Below are 20,007 nucleotides of genomic sequence, written 5' to 3' on the forward strand. Positions count from 1 at the left end.
ACAAAAAAAATCTGTATTGTAAAAACCAAAAATAATAGTATTTCATAGACCAGTCAACATATTGACTTCCAGTTTTGAATAATGGCAAAGTAGATTATATCCCTCTGACCCTAATGTTGGTCAGTATTATGGGCTATAGGGAATATATGCATATATAATTTAAAGACCTAGACAACTATCAAAAGTATGCTGAAATTGCATCACACAAAGCCAGTGAAACAAAGAAAGGCACCGCACTAGCAAGAACCACATTTACCTGGTCTTATTTCCAGGGCTCACTTCTGTCCACAGGACACCCCAAAAATATAGATGACTTAAAAATATTATTTTGAAGAGACACTTAAAAAGTGAAGATGTAAGAGTGAACAATAAGCACAAGAAAATTGGTCACTATCATTTGTTTTTATAGAAATGAAACTTAAAAGAATAAAATGTCCCTACATACCAATTAAGAGCATAAAAAAATGGGAAAAAAAAAAGAATAACTGGTACTCCATTACTATTACTTTCAAAGATGTAAAATGATTAATAAAACCCTTAAAAATCTATGACATTATCGTTTAAATTTAAATGTAAAATTGCCTTTTACCCAGGAATTCCTCCTCCTGATATTTACTCCCTCAATAAAAGGGAAAATACATATAGACAGAAAGATTTGTATTAGAATGTTCACAGCAACCTGAATCCTCACAGAAAAATCCTCAGAAGATCCCAGCTGTCAGTTAATAGAAGAATTAATTATTCATGAAATATTCTATCACACTTCAATAAAAATTTAAAAATGACTGAAGCATAGCATATCACAGATATATTCAAAATTACCCTGATGATACACTGATGAAGACAATAAGATTCTGCCTCACAGAATTTATAGTCTAGTAGAAATGGACAATGTATGAATGACTGAATCATTCAGGAATGAGATAAATCAGTGATTGGGTTAGTGCCATAAAATAAGTCATAGGTGAGAAAACAAAGGGAAAAATAATATAAAACTAATGTTCAGGTGACCCTTTAGAAGGCTATCTATTCTATAAATTGGTTAACTGCTATAAATCACATTTTCTTATTTTTAAATGAAAAGACTAAATTAGGATATCTTGAAACTCTGCTCTAAAATTATATGCTTCATTATATGATTTTATGCACATTTTTCCATACTTCTGTCATATTCCATTTCTCCTACAGTATACTTTGAGTTACTAAAAATAATAATCTCCATTATCTTAATTTACCTAAATCTAATTCTAAATAATATTTGTTTAAAATATTGTGAAATATATACATAGCAATATAGTCATTTTATTTTCCCATGCCTGAAGAAAAAACTCATTTGTGTGTATTTGTGTGTGTGCATGCACACAATTACAGTCTTGTGGGTGAAAGACTGTCAGTAGGATTCCATGGATTATTTTGGAGCAGCTCTTACAAATAAAGGCAGAATGCCCAGAGCATCTACTCATATACTTTTGATGAAAATGAGAGTCCACTTATTCATCAATTGCTCGCAATTAATGATATTACACCAAAAACAATACACAATAAGATTGTTCATATTTGTTAGAGATGCATAAATGGAAAGTATTTGTTGTTATTTTAGCAAGTGACTAAAATAAACACCCTTCTGTGAGAATTAAAAAAAAATTTAAAAATTTTGCTATAATTTCCTCTGATAATGATATTTGGAACTTTAAAAATAATAATCTGTATAATCGCTGTTGAATTACAAAGACAATTCAGCCTGTGTGTGGTGTTGCCATATTAAAATGGAATGAAATGTTAATTATTGCAAATTATTTCATGATTAACACAATAATATACAAGGAAACAATAGTTTTCATTTAAATTCTATAATATTTTATTTTTACATCATGTTTTCTGTTAATTTAGGCTTACATTCTCATTTATAAATTGGTGGGTCAGTAAGCTTATAAATTGGTGGGTCAGTAAGCTCACTGCATATACCTTAAATATATAGGTAACTGAAAATAATTTAATGCAAATATGCACTCTTGGCACACCCTATGAGCAAGACAATTATTACTGAACTGGACAGCATCTTCTTAATTAGTATTTTAAGCCAGAATTGTATTATTTTCATGCACTGAATGCATGCCTGGGCATGTTGTTAACAAAGTACCTAGCCAAATCTTACAAAGAAGCCAACAAATTTGAACAAAGATCATGATGCATTAGACAAGGTTACTTGAACTCATCTGAAATTTTAATAAGCAGTGATGTTTTATACAATAAAACATATTTTTGTATAAGAAATTATAAATAAGGTGGAATTTGCTGATTATTTTTATGACTGAAACCTTTACAGAATATAAATAATATTAATTAGTATTTAATACACAGATGCTGATTCTGGGGGATGGAGTGGTGTTTCACCTTTCTCCAATTAACTTTAACAGCAGTGCTTCTGAGAGCAAATGACAGAACAGCTATTATGCCTTTATTTCCCACAGACCCAGGCACTGAGAAACAAAATATGCTTAGAGGTTGCAGTAAATTTCTGACCGTAAAAATATGCCAAGATATAGTAAAGTTTAGGATTGAATGCAAGTAGCATTCCTTCACTTTTTGGACAGCGAGGTAAATTTGAGTTTCATTAGAAATACTTGTACCTCGGTTCCTCCCTGGTGGCGCAAGGGGTTAAGATGCAACCTATGGGACTGTCTGCAACCACTGCAGATCGAGTTCGATCCCCGGCCAGGGAGCTACCCACATGGTACAGCAGACCTCTCCAGACTCTCCTGCTGATCCCCTCAGTGGTGTATTTCAGTCAGTCTGCCTGTTCTGTTCCCCACTTTGTCTCTGGTGAATCCTCTCACCCCCCACACCTCTGGCCTATACCCCAGGAATGGTATGCATAAATAAATAAATCTTTAAAGAAAAGAAATATCTTGTACCTCACATTCATTAGTAGACAACTGCTCATAGAGATTACTCCCACCCACCTCATCTGCATTCTCCTCCTCCTGTTCCTACCTTTGCTTAGCAAACTACAAACTGAAATAAAATGATTTCATTGTGCTGAAGTATATTTTCTACAAATGCTAAAATCTGCTCTTTGCAGCACAACTTACAACAGACAAGCATAGAAACAACCAAAGTTCCCAATGATGGATGAGTGAATTAAGAAGCTGTAGTATATATGCACAATAGAACAGTACACAGCTATAAAAAAAAAAAATTGTAAACTCTAGTCTTCTGTGACAACATGAATGGAACAGGTGAGGGCTAAGTGAAATAAGTCAGAGAGAGAAAGAAAAATCCAAGATGATTTCATTTGTATGTGGGATAGAGAGAAACCAAACAGTCAGATAAAACCAAATCAGTAACAAACCCTGGAAATTTGAATGAAGCTGCCTGAGGGAGGCAGAATAGGGAGGATAAAGAGGGTAGGGAGCACGATGGACTATAGTGGAGAACTTTTGGTGCCTTGGTGTGGGAATACACACCTGAAGGGTATGATCTTATGCCTCTGAATCATATAAAATGTTGCAAACCAATGTTACCTCAAGAAAAAGATAATAAAAAAAATTTAATGTAAAATTCAATTTTACTTTTATTCAGTTTTTATACTGAAATTTACATTAATCAATTAAAAGAAATTTAGTTATGTCTTGATGAACATGCAAAAACTCATGGATTTCCAATGACAGCTGCAGTGTTAGTACTAGCTGCATCATGAGCTTTATTTCTGGAGTTTATTCTGGGTGGATGGTATTGGAAAAATCATAATTATAACTTGGCAAATGATAATCAGGGCCTGTGCTCAGAGTTGTGTAGACTGTGCAGTGCAACTCCAGAATCCAAGAGATCCTCCCTTTCAGCCAGTCCTAACAGGTGTTGGCCTTAGCTTAGTTCTTTGAAAAACCTCTAATTTAAAGCCAGTCTTTACAAGGATTAGTTATCTTTCCCAGTCACACTGAAAAACAAAGTCACACTGAAAAACAAAAGATGAACTCCTAACAACTGAAGTATATTTATTTTAACATGTGCTAGAAAATTAAATAGTAAAGGTCAATTCTGCTCAAACACTAAATTTCAATAAGAAGACTTATTGAAAAAAAGTCTTTTTTACATGACTGTAAAAAGTCTTTTTTACATGACTGTAAAAAAAAAAAAAAAAAATCTTGTGAATTTGCCTTCTATCTGGCACACATTATCTTTGTCAATTCTGAAATTCTTCCTTGATGGAAATGCATAATGAAAATGCTTTCTCACAAGTGGGTTTATTAAGAAGTGGAATTCATCCCTTTTTCACAATTCCCATTTATCCAGCACAACAATATTGAGATTTTTTTCAATATCCTTGAGTTGATTTCAAGTCACACTACTTTTATGTACTCTAAATTATCATCACCATAGACAAGATATAGGTCTCTGGAGTGAGCCAGGACAAGATGAGAAATGCATCTTAAAATATTTAGATTATATAAGCAAAATCATATTCAGTAGAATCTGTAATTTTCCTGCTTTTACTCTGCTGTCCAAGTCATTAAGAATTTAATACTCTTTACTGCAACCTGCAGTATACTTCAAAAACAAGAGCATCTTTCACTCAACAAACATTTAACAAATCTCTACCAGGTGCTATTAGTTGTAATTATGACAAGTCCTAGGAATACAGCAATAATGATGATATATGAATCTTACGCCCATGAAACTTATTTAGAAATATGCAAGACAGAAGAAAACAAAAAGAGAAATAGGTACAATAATAGTGAGCTTTGAGAACTGCTATAAAGTAAAACACTTACACTAACAAGAAAGGAAAAGTCATTCTCTCCAGGCAATATTTTAGATGAGGTCTGGGAGTAAGAAAAAATCCAAAGAATTCCTGAAAGCATATGTAAGCCCTAAACTGAGTAACTAGAAGAAGTCAAGAATGCTCTTTTGGCTATAATACATTTGAGAAGCTTATAGAATATCTCAGTGAGAATGTTTTATAAGCAGTTGGACAAAAATTTGGAATTCAGTTAAGAGATTTTTGTTATATATATCTAACAGAAATATATTTACATATGTATATGTATTTACATGTTTGAGAGATACTACCATACTATTTAAAAAGTTGGAACAGAATGGTAATCAGAACATCAGGGGAATGATACAATCAAAAATTCAGTGATCTGATAATGAAAAAAGAGTCTTTCAAAGAGTAGCCAATGTAACAAAAGAAAGCCATGATAGATAAAGGATAGGAGTGTTTCTAGAAGGAGTAAATGATTGTCAAAAGTTGCTATTAGATTAAAAACTATGATATGAGAAGGAAAACAATTCATTAAATTGGGCCTCAAGACCCTGGTGAGTTTGAGGCCATACTCAAGTGAGTTGAATGAATTAAAACTTCCATCTCTATCAGCACAGAAGAGTAGATTTCTTGCCTCACCTTCTTGCTGAAAACAACTAAGAAATCTGAAAGTCAGAAAACACACACACACACACACATAAACCTCTCCCCCCCCCCCCCCACCAAGAGCAGGAATCAGTCAGCAGCAAGCAGGCAATAAGGAGGAATCTCACATAAGAATGAAAAGGCAAAAACAGAGACACCATATCATGACTGTATAAAAACAGACAAAACTGACCTATGGTGTAACAACGAGGGAAGCAGCAGCTCATCGGGAAGGAGGCTTGATCATGCCAGAGGAATGCCCAGTGGACAGGAAAGGAGGGAAGATTCCCAGAAGTCCTTTCCTTCCCAAGGTCAATATAACTATGAAACTAAAACTGGTCAAAAATAGATTAAGAAATCAAAACTACAGGGCCTCCCCAGTGGCGCAGTGGTTGAGCACTGGGTTGCGAAGCTGCCCACAGCCTCTGCAGCGCAGATTCGATCCCCAGCTGCTCCCCAGCCACCGGAGGAGGGTCCCACATGGCGCGCAGACCTCGCCTGCCACCCGCTGCTCACCTCAGCAGCGTACTTCTGTCCTTCTGCCTGCTTTGCTCCCAGCTCTGGTGAATTCTCCCACCCTCCCGTGCTTCTGACTGTACCCAGTGCTTGTATAAATAAATAAAAATAAATCTTAACAAAAAAAAAGAAATCAAAACTACAATTTTCTCACTCACTCTGTAGGAGGAAAAATATAAAAGGAGACTGAATTAAGCATATTTATAATGGTAAACTCATCAAAGTAAAATTTAGGTTTATTCAAATTGGTTTATTAGTAAACAAGCACTTACTTTAATATCCCATTAACAGATAAAGATTTCAAAACATAAAAATGACATAAAACTCAGTATTTGGTCATCATTTAAAAAAAATTAAAGCTAAAACTAGAAACGGGAAATTAAGTAATTGTATGCATATGAATTTGTATATGCTTATGTATAATATATACATGTATCTATAAATGTGTGATATACACACAACTATGCATACATGTGCATGTGTGTTTATGCATAAACACATAGAACAAATGGGAAGCACTGTAGATGCTCTTTTAAAGGAAGAAACTGTAGTAAATAAACCCTGTCTTAAATAGTGGTAGGAAAAATAACTAAAAGGAATGGAAAGGATAACGCAAGAGATATTATTATTGCCTATGCAGAAAAGGAAAAATAATTTGAAATTATTAGAATTAACAAATAAGCTGTTTCTGAGAAAAATCAGCATATACAATTTTTTTAAAGATTTATTTATTCATGCATACAAGGACCAGGGTACAGGCCAGATGTGCAGGAAGGTGAGAGGACCCACCAGAGACAGAGCGGGGAACAAAACAGGCAGACTGAAATACACTGCTGAGGGGAGAACCAGCGAGACAGGAGAGGTCTGCTGCACCATGTGGGTATCTCCCTGACCGGCCGGGATTAAACCCATGCTTCAGAGGCTGCGGACAGTCTGCTGTGCTCAACCACCTGTGCCACCAGGGGAGGCCCAGCATATACAAATTTAATTGCAGTTTGCATTTACTAGAAGCAGAAGATACATGAAAAATACATTTCATAATCATGACTATCAATATTTTCAACACATCAACTCTTCACAAACTAATCTATAGGTTCAGTTGGATGCTTGCTTATTTTGTAGGCTATGATTATCTTTTTAATTTGGTGTTTTTCATAATTTAGTAATTAACTTAATATGACAATAAATGTAAATCTGAAATTGATATGAAGTAACAAAGAGCTAAGAACATCCAAGGTAGAAGACTTAAGAAAGGAAATTTGCCCTTATCAGATAACAATATTTATAATAAAGTTGGGATAAAGGTGGTATACTGTTGATACAGGGATTTAAAAAATCTAGTTGTAGTGAATGAAAAGGCGATAATCAAATCCACACATTAAAGGAAACTTGATTTATGACTTGGCTTACATTACTGTACTAAGGTAATCTATGGATTTTTCCATAAGTCATCCAAAACTGTTGATTATCCATAAAAAAATGGAATTAGTACAAATTCTCATAGTAATCAGTCTTAGATAAATCATGCCTTTAAAGGTTAAAGAAAATCCTAACTTTTAGAATAAAGAAATAACTTCATAAATTTGATTAAATTTGAGAATTTATGTTGATTATATGAACCCCCCCAAAATGAAAACAAAAGCTGCAAACTATTGTAGGTTGCTATCTTAAAATTATATAGGATTACAAATCAGTAGGAAATATATATATATATATACACATATATATATATATATATTAGAGAAAAAAAATGAACAAGCATGTCATTGTTAGGGCAAAATGTACATTAAATGAAACATTACGATATTATATACCAAAAACTGGGGAAAAATAAAAGTTAACACCAAATAAAAGTGAGGATACAGAGCAAGAGGAAATTCTAAGGAATGGTGCTGCTGGTGATAACCTTCCATTCAGCTATATAGAGATAAGGGATAAATATAGAGAGATAGAGATATAAACATAGATATCTGGAGAGAGAAATGATAGAAATATAGATCCAATATTTCCAAGCACTGAGAAATGTCCATCATATCAAAAAGTGCATGATTTTTTCACGCTTCTTTCAATAAGGGGTGTGTAGAGAGAAATGCTGGGAGGCTATGGTCTGGGGCAGAGAGGCTGTCACACAAACTGCAGCCCCATTACTCTGTCAACAGGCTTTCTTGGGAAGGAGAAAGCTGAACACTGTGGAGGCACAGCCTCTACTGGGGGAAAATATATACACAAGACCTGTGGTGGTCCCAGTGGGCTGGCACAGCAGACCTCTCCTATCTCGCCCACTGCTCCCCTTAGTAGTGTATTTCAGTAAAATCTGCCTGTTCTGCTCCCTACTGTGTCTCTGGTGAATCCTTTCACCCCCTGCTCAGCCTACACCCCAGGTGTTGTATGCATAAATAAAAATAAATCTTTAAAAAGATGAACCCTGAAAAGCTAATCAAAGAAATATAATAAATTTCAGAAAAACAAATGACAAGAGACATATAAAGTAAAATTAAAGTTTTGAATAAAAAAAATAATAAGAGTTACAGGATGCAAAAGCATCAATAGAGAGAGGAAATATTTCATAGAAAGTTACAGAAGCAGAATTAAACAAATGGAACATAGAAACACTGACCTTGAAGATTTAATAATGCAAAAAGGACACACGTGGAAGTATTACAGTAACATCAAGAAAACATACTAAAGAAAAAATCATTAGAAAAGGTAATTACAAATAAATGTGATGGATCCATCATTTATAAAACAAGCATAAATATTAAAAAACAAAAGTAGTAAAATTAACTAGTGCTAAGATAATTAGTCAAAGGATACATAAGATAAAGATATAGAATGAGACATCCAAAATATTAAATGTGATGGAGGGAGTAAAAGCATGTAAAGTTTCAGAATGCATTCAAAGTTTGGAGTTAAATGACCCAAAATGAAGTGACATATACATACAATGTTCCAGGTGAAATAGGTCAGATAAAAACAAATACTGTATGATCCCACTTAAATGTGAAAAATAAATAAACTGAACTCAGAAACAGAACGGATGGCTGACAAAGGTGGGGGTAGGGTGGGGTTAAAGGGTAAAAATGGTCAAAAGGTACATACTTTCAGTTATAATATAAATAAGACCTAGTATTATAATGTACAGGATGGTGACTATTTAACCATGATCTATTGATTATCTTAAAGTTTCTAAGAGATCATGAAAGTTCTCATCACAAAAAAATATATGTGTGTGAGGTGATAGATGTTAACTAAGTTCTTACAGTAATAAATTGCTATATATACATATACCAGATCACTCTGGTACATCATAAACTAATCCAATGTTGTATGTTCTTTATAACTCCTTAAACTGGGATAGAGGTAAGAATTATCAAATATATGTAACTAGATATAAAAACTGTAACAAAATGTTCACACTAAGAAAATGAAAATACTAATATCGTAATAATCTGGGTTATCTTCTAAATGCTCATATCTGTTTTGAGCAAATTGATCATAAATATAATACTAAAAAATAAAAAAATAATCCATACTTGCTGAGTATGGTGTGCAGATAGTGCCCTAAGCTTTCTACATGCACTTATTCATCTAATCATTACAGCAATATGACAATTCTCATTTTAGAAATGACAGGGATAAGACAGAAAAATTATATAATTTAGTCAAATTATCACAATTTTTAAGTGGCAGAGCTGGTATAAGAATGGGAAGCTTTACACAGTCCAAACTCTCAAATTCTGTTTTTTCTAATCTTGAAATAAGTTTATATATTTAAATATTAAAGATTATGTAAAAAATACAACAAACACATACCTAACAGATAACGAATACGAAATTTAAAAAGCTAAGATTGCAAAACAAGAATCTAGATTTAGTAATATTAAGTGCTGATATCTGTTACTATGCAAAATAGCTCCATATTTAGTTGGTCAGTCTAGCTTGGAAAAGTAAGCATATCTGTGTGTGTGTGTGTGTGTGTGTGTGTGTGTGTGTGTGTCTGTCTGTCATATGTCCATATGTATGCCAGCACAAAGATAGACTGACTGGAGTTAAACCTACCCCTGCAAATTAGCGAAAATCAGCTCAGTGGGACAAAAACAACACATCTGGCAGGCAAAATAAGTAGTCAGAATCAAAAAGATCAATTCAGAATAGCAGGCCAGTTCAGATAGTTTTTAACCAAGGGAAGAGAAAATCTGGCAGCCAAAATTATGCAGTTGATTCAGAGAGAGAGGCAAGCAGCAGCACCCCTGAAAAGGGCTTTAGGACTCTGTACAGATGACTTAGCAACAGGGAAAGAAAAGTTGTAAAGACAAAAAAAAAAAAAAAATTACACAGGAATGCAGAGTAAGTAATCAGATGCCAGAAATAAGGTACAAGGTAGACCAATCTCTTTAAACTTGATTACAAGTATAGAGGTGAAAAGCACATCATGTATTTGAACTAGAACTTTTCCAATAGTATTTTCCTGTTTATTTTTTTCCTAAGTCTACTGGCTTGAGTTTAATTATGCAGGTAAATTATAACCATTAATTATTAAAATCAATATCATATCTTCATAATTTCTAGCTCAGAATAATATTTAAAGTGCTTCATTTATATCTTTAAATTCTTAAAACAATTTCTTGTGCATGTTATTATTATATGAAAGGTAACTGTATTTCTGATCCACAAATGTAATTCTTTTCATTAAGAAGACAGAAGTGGAAGGTTTTTGGGTAATGATACTTTCTTATTAGAGAAACTTAGTGTTTCACTGAACATACACTGTATGAGGCTGGTGTTTTCTAGCAATAGTCCAATGATATAAATATTGTTCTACATTTCCCTAGATTTTTCAGCTGAACTGAGTTTTGACACAACAGATTAATGTAATATTGGTAAGTTACAACAATACACAAGTGTTATTTCTGTAGTAATGTTACCTATACAGAGAGGAGATAGAAGGAAAACTCCTTATCTTCACAGTGGATTTACCAGAATACTGGATATTGAAATTCAGTGTTCTCTGACAAAAGTGATTTTTCTCTTCTTTGAGCAATTAAAAACTTGAGTGATTAAAAAACTCAGGTTTGACCCTTTTTTTGTTATCCCTTCCATAGGAACTGATAGGTAAGCATAATTTCATAAGCAAATGAACTACAGAGATAGCTTAAACAGCATCAAAACTAATTTCCCAAACAAGATAACATTTTCATTAAATTAAAAATCAGAGTTCTCTTGTTTTATAGTCACATGCCTACAGGGCATACTTAGCTTAGAATTTCATGTAAAAGTTGCTTACCTTGGAGTAGAAAGGTACAAACTAGAAAGTAGAAGGGGAGAGGTGTCTTGTCTTCTACCTGCAAATGTGAATGAGCTTCACAGGCCACATTTGAAAGAAGACAAATGGTTGAGCCTACCTTTTCACCAGGGTTCTTTGCTAGAATCTTCTCAAACTTCCCAGAGGTTTCTAGAGTCTTCAGATCCCCAGGTCTCCATTATTTTGCCTTCACTATTTACTGTAACAAAACCAATACCATGTTAGAGTCAATGACACACAATGCAGAAGTCTGATTTGTGATTGCATTTCCTCTGAGAGTCAAGACTACAATCAAATCTAGAACTGCTTAGCATGATAGTTGCTTACTTCTGTAAAGTAAAATATACTCTTTGAGAAATATCACAGTATGGCATTTTTATGCAGAATTTTGATCACCCATTTAACCTATTCATTGTTGACACTGAGAATTTGAGTTGTCTTATCTTAAAAGTATCAACAATCAACTTTTACACTTCTTTTGAATTTCATTTAATGTAATTTTACATTTAACTCTTATCTAAACAATATATAATTGAAGCACTCTTTGATATTTAAGAAACCTCTCCAGAGTTTTTCCTGGCTGTAGTAGGCTAAACTTTGCAGAGGGAATACAGATTCAAATGTCAACAAATTTTCATCTCATCATCCAAAAATCCTATGACATTTTCAAAATAATACCACTATAAACCTAAAAAAGAAATGTAAACAACACAGGAATTTTCTTTGATGAGCCTAAATCTCTAAATCTCAGCATAAGACTATATGAATGAATTATTATTGAATAAACTATATATATATATGTATATATATATGATAAAAAGATGATCTAGTTATATGGTTACATACTACATACATTAAAAGGACTAAAATATTATTAATGTTAGTTTTCCATGTTTCTATACACCAAAACTAAGCATCACATTTATATTTCATATTTTTTTCTACAACCATATTGAGTGCCTCCTACATTTCAAAAATTTTGATCATAATGCAGTGCAGTATCTTCCTCATGAGAGCTTTCCAATATAGGTAGAAGAAGGATAATTTCAATGCAGTATGATAATAAGCCAATCATAGTAAAGCAAATCATAGTATTTTAGTGGAACTACAGTTAAGGACTACTGTTTGCCTGAGGGGATCTGGTAGTTTCATAGAAAAGACGGTATTTGAATTGTGTGAAGATTCTTCTACTAGCAAAAGGATGTTACAGAATGATCAGAGTTGTCTTGAAAAAAGTGTCAGATTTATGATTATTGATGGATTAGACTAATCAGACTAGGAGCTAAATGACAATACTAGATAATATTGTAGAAGTAATGTTTCTACAAAGACACCTATCAAGAAATGAAGTACAGAATAAACAGACACTAATAGAGATTAAAATTAAAATATGATCAGGCCTCCCCGGTGGTGCAGCGGTTGAATGCTGGGTTGCAAAGCTGCCCGCAGCCTCTGCAGCGCCAGATCCATCCCAGGCCACCAGGTTAGGGTCCCACATGGTGCGCAGACCTCTCCTGCCGCCCGCTGCTCCCCTCAGCAGTGTACTTCGGTCCTTCTGCCTGTTCTACTCACCGCTCTGGCTCTGGTGAATTCTCTCACCCTCCCGTGCCTCTCGCTGTAACCAGTGCTTGTATAAATAAATAAATTAATTAAAAAATTAAAATATGATCAAGCAATGACAGTTTATGGTTAGGAAGGAGCATGTCTATAGGCAAAATTAATGAAATGAGTGAGAATTTACTAAGACACTTAATGTGAAATGTTATTTCAGGGGGGAAAAGACAAGGGGATAGCAAACACGTTGGCTTTGAAGTGAGACAATTGAGAGCAGACTCTGCTATGTGATAGCTGCATGAAACTGAGGAATTATTTATGCTAAGACTGTTTCCTCTATAACAAAAATGAAATGCCAGTAACAACCATGCCATGTGATTGTAAAAATACGATGACTACATATATTTTGCTTTGCAAAAGAACCTAGTTTGTTTGTGGGATTCCAATGTAATATTTAGAGCTACCAGTGAAAGGACAGCAAAGACTTTCTCTGTGCTCAGAGAAGTTCAAGTACAACAGGAAATGGATACAGTGAAAGAAAGTTTAATAAATGGATTAAGTGCAAAGTAAAGACATGTATGAACAAGAAAGGCATTATATGCACACTGTAGCAGATCATAAAACTCCATGTTGGACTCACAGACTGAAAGGAAAGGGTTTGAGCTGAGTTTTAAAATACAGTTGATGAGGGTGCCTCCCCAGTGGCTCAGGAGGTTAAGACACAACCTATGAAGCTGTCTGCAGCCTCTGCAGCATGAGTTCAATCCCCAGGCCGGCCGGCCAGGGAGCAACCCACATGGTGCAGCAGACCTCTCCTGACTTGCTGGCTGCTCCCCTCAGCAGTGTATTTCAGTCAGTCTGCCTGTTCTGCTCCTCGCTCTGTCTCTGGTGAATCTTCTCACCCCCCACACCTCTGACCTGTGCCCCAGCTCTTGTGTGCATAAATAAATAAATCTTAAAAAAATACAGTTGATGAAGCAAAGAGGGAAGACATTCCACAAAGAAATAGCATTGGGGAAAACGTACAGCTGACAATTTACTGTTACTAGTGTATTAGGTGCAGAGCCTAGAGGAGCCATAAAGAAGCCTGGAGAAAGGAGAGGTGTCAGAGGTGGGTGAAGAATATTGGACTATATTAGGCAGAAATGGGGATTTATTGGGTGCTACCAACACCCCATGTGACCAGATTTCTATTTCAGAAAGATCACAAGAGGAAAATGTGGAGAATTAATTTGAGAGTAACAAGACATGACATGGGAAGGGAGCTATAGAGGTTAGATTTTGATAATTATAGCATGTTGATATTTCATTCTCCTGATGTTTGGGTAATACTTTAAATGTTTTGACATGAATCATATGCATCCATTCTGAAATACATTCTGTTTTGTTTAATTAAGCAATTATTTCAGAAGAAAATTATAAAAATCACATTGTTAATTCAAGGTCTTAGTAACTAATATCAACTATAAAGCATGAAGAACATATTCCCTTACAGACAATGAACTGAAACCAGAAAAAACAAGTCCCAATAGAGCCTAGTCCACTTTAAAAACAAGTCATCTAATTTCCAAGGCTCTGGCTTTCTAGCTAGTTGTGCCAAGAATCTACACTGCCCACTAGAAAAGTCATTATTATTACTTTAGAAAAGAGCAAAGTTAGATACACACGTAAGGCAGCTGCATAAATTCCCAAAGCAAATCAGTGACAAGCCAAACCAAAATTTATATCTCTGACTGAATCCAGCTCTAAAGCTTTCCCAGCACAATCTCACCAGTGCTGATTTTCAAGATCTTGTTCTTTAGCCTCTGATCAATGGAATGAGAAATGGAGCCTTCAAAGTTTCTTCAGATGAAGGCTGTTAATACTTTTGTGATGCTCTTTCTTAGAGTGGAATGCCTGGCAATATTTTTTTCTTGAATCACCTTGAATAATTTACTTAGTGTAACAGTCATATTTGAGACTTTTTTAAAATGAAGTTGACATAAGTGATCAAGATATTAAGGGTACTCGCCTTGCTTTTGTATCAAACAGTAAACAGGAAATTAGACAGCCTTACAGGTAGGGAAGCTATTTTTCACACAGAATACTGTAAGCAGTGACAGTGATAAATTCTATGCTCCCTCCATTGAATTTTAAACAGTAAATGATTTCAAGGAGACCAATGGCAAAGGGCATAAAGGGGCCTAATCTTCAGTTTCTGTGAAATACCTAACATGTGATCCCATAGTGCAACTGTGGGAAATCTGAGGAGAAAGGTCCTTTTTAATGCTGAGTAAATTTCTTTCATAAATGCAACTTCACCTCTATGTAAATCACTTAATTCCTGCATCATGAAAAAAAGTAGTTCATAGAGTAGAGTTGCTGTAAACTGGCTTAAGAGTAGTCCATAAATTCTCAGTTGCTGATCTTAGTGGCCAATGTATTCTAAACTGATCAGAGGAAAAGACCCACACAGAAAGTGAAAACACATTGCACAAAATGGGAGAAAATATTTGCAAATCACATATCTGATTATGGATTTGCATCAAGAATATATAAAGATAATACATAAGGAACCCAAACAACCTAATAAGAAGAAGGCAAAATTACAAATTTAAAAAAAGAGAGAGAAATAGGGGCCACCCTTATGGCCTGGGTGTTAAAATCTCAGTGCTATCACCAAGTCAGGTGAAGCAGCATGAGTTTGATCCCTGGCCAGGAGTTAACCCACATGGCACAGCAGACCTCTCCTGTCTCATCTGTTGCTCCCCTCAGCAGTGTATTTCAGTCAGTTTGCCTGTTCTGTTCCCCACTCTGTCTCTAGTGAATCCTCTCACCCCCAGTACTTCTACAGAAAAATAAAATAAAAATCTTGTAACAAAGGAATGATTCTATTTAAAAATGAGAAATATTTTGAAAAAATTAGATATTTTAAATAGACATTTCTCCAAGGAAGATCTGCAATCGTCATTAAGCATATAAAAAAGATGCTTAACATCATTAATCATCAGGTAAATGCAAGTCAAAACTACAATGAAATCCCACTTCACCCTCTCTAGAATAGCTACAACAATAAATTAAAAAGATAGACAATGGAATATTACTCAGCATTCAAAAAAGATAAACACATGCAATTTGCAGCAACATGGATGGCGCTGGAAGGGATCATGCTCAGCAAAATAAGTCAGAAAGAAAAATAAAAATACCAAATGGTCTCACTCATAGCAGGAATCTAGAAAACTTAAATAAGAGACCAGGAAAAAAGAATAACTATAAGAAAGTAAAAATCAAAATCAACAAACAACTATGAACCAGAGATAATCTATGGGGGTGGGGAAAGGAGGAATTGGGGTCAAAATAAGGGGGTTGCAATTTATGGGGAATATAAAAATAAAATTAAAATAAATAAATGCAGATAAAAAATAAAAATAAATATAAAAATATAAAAAAATTAAATAGACAACATCTGATGAAGTAGGAAAAAAATTGGAACTCACATACATTGACTAATATGGCTATGCCATATTAATTTTATACTTTGGGGGGAGAAATCTGGTGATTTTTTAAACAGTTAAATGTATAATTACCATTAATTGGGCAGCCCCACGCCTTAGTATGGATCCAAGGTAAATGAAAACATACGTCCACACAAAACATGATGTGAATGTTTTAGTAGCATTATTCATAATAGGCAAAAAGTAGAAATCCATACAATGTTTGTCATCTGATGAATGGATAAATGAAATGTAGGGTGTGCATACAATGTGCTATTATCCAACAATAAACGAAATGGAATACTGTAACATGATACAACATGGACATTCCCTGAAAACATTCTGAGAGAAGGAATAATGGTCACTGGATGACATGTTATGTCATTTATTTCCTATAAAATGTCTAGAATAGAAAACCCATATAGAATGTGTATTTCAATCAAGATGTTTACAAAATGATCACTGCTACCTTACTGGATATCCACTATACCTTGTATCCTAGGTTGAGCAGAACCAGGTTACTCTCTAGCCATGGCAATTGGATCAAGGATATGAGTACAAACCAAAGGTAAGCAAATATGAAGTAGCAACAGCTACAAGGTGAGGTGGTCCTGCTTAGCAGCAATGCTGAAGTCATCAAGAAGATAGCATCATTTATCTATGATACTCCTTTATGATGGTGTTCTATAATAATAATAATGAAAGGTACTGTTTATTGAGCACTTACCCTATGCCAGATATTTTGTTAAGTACCTGGGTATACAACTTCATTTACACATTCAGTAACTCCATAAAGTGGTATTATTGCCCCCATTTTATAACTAAGCCTCAAATAATATAAGTAACTAATTAATAGCACACCTAATTTCATATGGCAGACCAATGGTCCAAACACAGACGTATCTGGTGACCAAGTATTTTTTTCTCCTTTTATACTATGTTTTCCCTTAAGATGTTCAGTTCTCTAGATTTTAAGAGAAAAATTCAAGAATTTTTTATTTTCTGTATTTTACAGGTGACATACCAAGATAATGATAGTGCTCATGAACCTCAAAGGAATCTTGGATCCTAAGGCATATTCTAGTGATTACTTTTCCTCCCTCTAGCTACTTTCCCTTCATAATGTCAAAGACTTGTTTCTAGTATCTTTTTTCACTCAAATCTCCCAAATATGCTCAATCTGCCTTATATTCCAATATTCCACTGGATTTATAATTGTTCATATAATCAAAGCACCAACATTTTTAAAATACCATTTGTTCTTTTTTGCCCTTGTTATTGTTTGATAAAACAGTACTCAAGGGAAAAATAATCTTTCCAACCCAGCAAATAATTTTGTGGCTATTGACAAATTGGGTCTACAGTGTATATAGTGGTAAAAAGACCTAGAATAGTCAACACAATATTGAAGCTCAAGAATAAACTGGGAAGTGTGACCTAGCTTTAAGACTTAATATAAAACTACAGTCACCAAGTCAGTGTGGTATTAGAAAAGAACAAAGAGATTAATGGATAAGAATAGAGTCTAGAAAGAAATGTACACAGCTATAGCCACCTGATCATTAATAAAGTAGTAAACTCTTTTCATTAAATTTTTACTGGAACAACTGGACATCCACTTGTAAAATAATGAATAAATAAGTATTATACACTTCACAAAAATTAACACAAAATGTATCGTAGAACTAAATGTAGTATAAAATGCAAAACTGTAATACTCCTAGAAGATAATACAGGGGAAACTTAGATGACCTTGACTGTGGCATTGACATTTTAGATATAGCATCTACATCTAAAATATGATTCATGAAAGAAATAATTAACTAAATTTCATTAAAACTTAAAACTTCTGCTTTGTGGGGAGAATATCAGGAGAATTGGACTATAAATCACAGTGGACAAATATTTGCAAAAGCCGTATCTGATAAAGAATTGTACTCCAAAATATAAAAATAATTCTTACAACTAAATAATATGAAAATAACTCACTTTAAAAAATGGACCAAAGATTTTAACAGATACACCATCAAAGAAGATACACTGATGGCAAATAAATAGATGAAATAATGTTCTACATCACATGTCAATAGAGAAATACAAACTAAAACAATGAGATAAAACTACAAACTTACTAGAATGGCCCAAATACAGAACCCTGACACCACCAAATGCTGGGAGGAATATGGAGCAGCAGAAATTCTCCTCCCTGGATGGTGAGAAATAAAATAGCAAGCCAATATGGGAGACAGTTTGGTAGCTTCTTACAAAACTAAACATACTTTTCCCATATGATCAGCAATCTTGTACTTTGGCATTTACCCAAAGGATTTGAGATATATGACCACACAAATCTGCACACAAACTGTATGGCAGCTTTAATCACAGTTGCCAAAATTCAGATGCAACCACGATGCCCTATACTAGGTGAATGAATAAATCAACTATGGTACATCCAGACAATTTAATATTATTTAGTATATAAAGAAATAAGGGATCGGCAGAACCCTGCTCCCTCCCCACAGAGGCAGCACTCTCCGACCCGCAGAGAGGAGGGAAACAACAAACCAAAACGGCCCACAAGAACAAACGACGCAGCAAGCGGGACTGGGAGTGGAAAGGAACTATTGCAGCCACCACACCCCGTGAACAGCTGAGGCGAACCCTGCAGGATCCGCCGCGGCGGTGAGCGAACGGCTCCGGGCTCCATTAGAGAAGAACAAAGACCCCGGGAAACGCGCACACAGCCCTGGCTGCCGGTAAGCTGGCGCTGAAACGCGGCGCGCTCGGGGAGCTTGAAAAGCAAGTGCAGACCTGGATCGCGGCTGCCAGGTCCCCGCGCCTGCGACCTAGGCTTGCGGGGAGACGCACGGAGGTCCTCACTGAGGTGAAGGTCCCTCCCTGAGTGAGCAGGAACCAGGCGCCCAGGCACGGGAGCTGTGCAAAAGGCGCCATTCCCGCGCCACTGAACTGGGCTACAGCCCACGTCCTGGAACTGAGGGCTTTGAACTGAGACCCGGGGCACAAAAATTCGGGGCGTGGTTTCTCCACGACGGTGGGGCACAAGGCAGACACAGCACCCCAAAGCTGTTGAGGTGTACCCTACCATTCCCGCTCTGTTCTCTGTCCCACGGGGTGGGGGGAGGCGAAAAACAGCCCCCCAAGGCCAATAGGAGAGATCTCTGGCGCCACCTAGTGACCAGGAAAAAAAAAAGTCACTAACACCCTATAAAACAGGACATTTCTTAAGACTGCTTGAAAAGGGCAGAAGGTTTCTGGAGGACCCAGTGGCCAGCCGGGAAGTTATTCCACGCCAGGCCCCTTCCGACCAGCAGTCTGAGCCCACAGAGGGAGCAGGCACCCACGTCCGGGGCAGACCGGGGGCGCAGAAGAGTGTGCCTGAAAACGGAGGCGCAGGGACTGCATCCCGCTTCGCCATTTGAGAACAGGGACATTTCTTCAGTAAAAACTGCCTAAAACCAGCAGAAAGCTCCCCAGAAGACAGAGATGGCTCCTGGAAGAGCCAGAGGGGAGCGGAGAAGTTCACCCAAGATGTCAGTCAGTCCGAGCAACACAGTGTCCCAACGCATACGACAAATTAGAAAACAGACAGTAGGGAGTAGAAGAACCACACGCAACCTAAAAACTCCTCAGGAAAGAAGCACACCACAAAAAGAAAACCACTCCCCAGATTGCAACGACAGCAACTTGGAAGAACTTCTGAGCCTTCCAGAAAGAGAATTTAAAATTGCCAT

General features: G+C 35.6%; 2 long non-coding RNA genes across 2 annotated transcripts in view; one reads left to right on the forward strand and one right to left on the reverse strand.

The window, feature by feature from the left end:
• Nucleotides 1-16,819, forward strand: part of LOC129145057 (uncharacterized) — a 188,335-nt gene extending 171,516 nt beyond the window's left edge. The window contains exon 5 of the long non-coding RNA XR_008550091.1: nt 16,758-16,819. This is a non-coding gene — a long non-coding RNA (uncharacterized LOC129145057). The remainder of the gene's footprint in view (nt 1-16,757) is intronic.
• The window catches only part of LOC129145058 (uncharacterized), a 64,887-nt gene extending 46,474 nt beyond the window's left edge, over nt 1-18,413 (reverse strand). Inside the window, exons 1-2 of the long non-coding RNA XR_008550092.1 lie at nt 18,388-18,413; nt 11,329-11,427 (exon numbers count right to left, since the gene is read on the reverse strand). This is a non-coding gene — a long non-coding RNA (uncharacterized LOC129145058). The remainder of the gene's footprint in view (nt 1-11,328; nt 11,428-18,387) is intronic.
• Nucleotides 18,414-20,007: the final 1,594 nt, after the last annotated feature.

This window comes from Talpa occidentalis, unplaced genomic scaffold (assembly GCF_014898055.3).
Source record: "Talpa occidentalis isolate TD23 unplaced genomic scaffold, MPIMG_talOcc4v2.1 talOcc4.8, whole genome shotgun sequence".
NCBI lineage: Eukaryota > Metazoa > Chordata > Mammalia > Eulipotyphla > Talpidae > Talpa > Talpa occidentalis.